Source organism: Lactuca saligna, chromosome 3, assembly GCF_052625555.1.
Source record: "Lactuca saligna cultivar CGN05327 chromosome 3, ASM5262555v1, whole genome shotgun sequence".
Classification (NCBI taxonomy): Eukaryota; Viridiplantae; Streptophyta; class Magnoliopsida; order Asterales; family Asteraceae; genus Lactuca; species Lactuca saligna.
The window spans coordinates 52,646,187-52,649,532 of NC_136419.1; the positions used below are offsets into that span (position 1 = coordinate 52,646,187).

Genomic DNA, 3,346 nt, shown 5'->3' on the forward strand with positions numbered 1-3,346 from the left:
CTCGATGACATGTATAACGTGACTGAGTCCAACTCATCCTTTAATGTAGCTGGAACATCGTATAGGAACAAGTATTATCTTGAGGATGAGATCTATCTAGAGCATGCTTGTTTTGTGAAGTCATTGTCTTGTCCAAATGATCGCAAAAGGTTGAAGTTTAAGAGAGTTCAAGAGAAAGCGAAAAAGGATGTTGAACGAGCATTTGGAGCTTTAAAAAACGTTGGCATATTCTTAAATATCCCGCCCCTTATATAGAGGAGAAGAGAATGAGTGAGGTGATGTATACTTGTATCATATTGCATAGTACGATTCTCGAAGACGAAGGAAATGCAATATGTGAGTGTAACGAAACGAGATCGTTCTACTGACACAAGCTTTTGAGGTTGGAAGTGCGGATTAGGGGTGAGCAAAGGCGGTTACCCGCCCTAATTCTTTGGAACCGGAACCGCAACTGGAGCCGACGGTTCTTGAAATTTTGAAACTGGAACCGGAACCGCCGGTTCCGATTCCGGTACCGGGTACCCAGTTCATAAATTTCTTTTTATAATTTATTAATTAAAAACCGTAAACTAACAATATATTATTAACTAAAATTTATTAGCTATCAATACGATTATCATTTTATATATATATATATGTTTAAAACCAAAAATCGTTAATAATGTTGAAAATTAAAAGAAAATTATTAGCAACTGTTTAATATTATATTGTAGTAACACACGTCAACACTAAGACGTAATAATTACTATTTTATTAACGGACCATTTAAATTATTAATCATAGTGGGGTTTCTGTAAATGAAAATGTCTTAACTCTTCAATGTCCAAAAGTTTAGCCAGAAACAAAACGTTTTAAATTATGTGCAAGTATTTAACATGTTGATATATATATATATATATATATATATATATATATATCTTTACTATATTATTAAGGATATTGCCCATTTCTTGAAAATTAAGAGGTACAAAACCTAATACATTATATACAAGCATGTTATGCCTATTTTTCATTACACTTACATATAACGTATTCATTTAATGTGTCAAACAACATCTACACAAAAACCCTAATCGGATGCTCCTCTTTTCTCCCACACCACTGTCGCACAAGCAGTGAAGCAACATCCATTCTCCAACCTCACAACACCCACCGTCTCATCCATCTCTCTACCCTCGCAATAATTTTCTAGCGACAAACCCCCACTACGATCCATCTCTAACTCTCTTCTCTATCCTAACTTACTATCCATACCTGACACCATTCATCGTCATAGATAACGTAATCACCGATGCCCCCATCTCCACCATCATCCAGTGGCAAAGCATCAACGACCATCATGCTTGGAATCTAGGATCAGTGACCTAACTCATTCAACCGAACCTAAAAAGGCCCTTTTGTTCTATGCTAATCTCACTAAGGTAAATTTCAAGAATATATGCTTTTTTTTTTGTTTAATTATTACTTATCAATGTGTATAACTATTTCTTGCATTTTACATTCGTGTCACATCCTTGCCCAACTCAATGGAGTGTTGATGCACCATTGTTCTTCCTACGCTACCACAGCTACACTCCTCTTCTCTACGCAAATAGACACACGTTGTTGATAGACCCACCTCCATTTCTTCTAACCGATTATTCTTTGGTATTATATTCTATTATCTCTCTGTGTGTGTTATGTTTTATTGGTTTTTGATCATAGATCAACATTTTGGGTTTTTGCTCTTAACTAGGTTTATGCAGGTCAAATGAGTAAAAAAGATTACTAAACATACTGATTGGATGAGAAATTGGGTATGTCTATACGTTTGACAAATTGGGTACCTGAATTAGAGTTTTTTTTTTTCAATACTATGCTCTTAAATAGTTTGTTCTACTTAAAATGTTAGGTTATCAGTTAATTATAGTAAAGGCTGAAATTTACATGAGGTAATTTCTAAATCAGGTAATTTATTTGAGGTTTTCTTTTTCCAATACTATGCTCTTAAATATATTATTCTACTTAAAATTTTAGGTTACCAACTAATTATAGTGAAGGCTGAAAATTACATGAGGTGATTTCCAAATCAGGTAATTTCCAACAGCATGCTCTTAAAATAGATTTATGCACATAACTTTCTAGGCTAAATGCAAAAACAGTAACATTGTCACCATTTTATTTTATATCAGATGTAGATGCAGGTGATGGAATCAATTTGGAGTTCTGGAGAGGTGTATCAAGCCTTGAAAAACTTGAATCTTAAGATAAATGAAGTTAGTCTTCACTGTTTAGGTTAATTTATATGTATTTACTTGCTAATATGATAAATAATTGACCTACATATTGTATTTTTTTAAATTTTGACTGGTTTTTTCAATTCCTTGCATATCTCTTTGTGCCTTATATCTTGCATTTGTTTTCTTAGTTATTTTCTTTATAAGTTGTCAGTATTTATGGTGCATCAATATTGGAAAACATTTTCTCAATTGGGTATAACCAATTTTATATACATTTTCTAATTTGTGTTTATTACAAAAATCATCTTCTAACATGGTCTACATTGTATTTTCACTTTTCTTTCTCAAAGACCGGTGGATATAGCCAAGACATTATCTCTATAGTGAGTTTTTCTTTATTAGACATCAATAAAGGTATGTGAATTTGATGGTCTTGAAAGTATATTGTGAATCTTGAGTTTGAGTATTAATGAAATGCATTTATTTTTGTTTTTTCATGCACATATATGCTCGGATAGGTGTATTAGGCCCCGTATGATCCTGAAAAGCTTTAAGCTTAAGAGAAATCAAGTTAGCCTTGACTGTTCACATGAAAATATGCAAATTCTGCCACAAATGTTGAATAACTACAAAGGCGAGTAACGAGGGCAGAATCGTCTTTGAGTGAAAAAGCGCATGAAAATACCACATTGAGGGACAAGGATTCAACCTAACCTGGTTAGGAACAACATACATTTTGGAGACTCATATGTACATGTATAATTAGCTTGTGATACAATAAGTAAATTCATGCTAATCTTCCTACAATTAAGTGATTTTAAAACCATTATTTTTGTTGTGGGGGTTATTTTTTTTTGGTTTGACGTTACGTATGATATAACCAAAGTGAGTACAATAAGATTCTAGAAGGTAGTTTCCCTTTGTAACAATATACATTTTTGCAGTTAATTCATGAGTTGACCTTTTTCTTTTGTTCTTTTGATTTTTGACTTCATGAGCAGGATTCGTCATGGTAATTAAGCGTACACATAATTATGTGCATCTTGTCATTCAAAGTCTTTGATCCCAGGTTTAACTCTATGGATCCCAATGGTTGCAATTTCCTTACTCCAGGTATGCCCAATTTT

General features: G+C 33.1%; 1 long non-coding RNA gene across 1 annotated transcript; it reads left to right on the plus strand.

Moving 5' to 3' along the window:
* The first annotated feature begins 1,703 nt into the window (after positions 1-1,703).
* Positions 1,704-2,268, plus strand: LOC145033672 (uncharacterized). The gene is made up of 4 exons (XR_013677646.1): positions 1,704-1,796; positions 1,892-1,931; positions 2,017-2,072; positions 2,178-2,268. It is a non-coding gene; the product is annotated as an uncharacterized LOC145033672 (long non-coding RNA).
* The last annotated feature ends 1,078 nt before the right edge of the window (positions 2,269-3,346 follow it).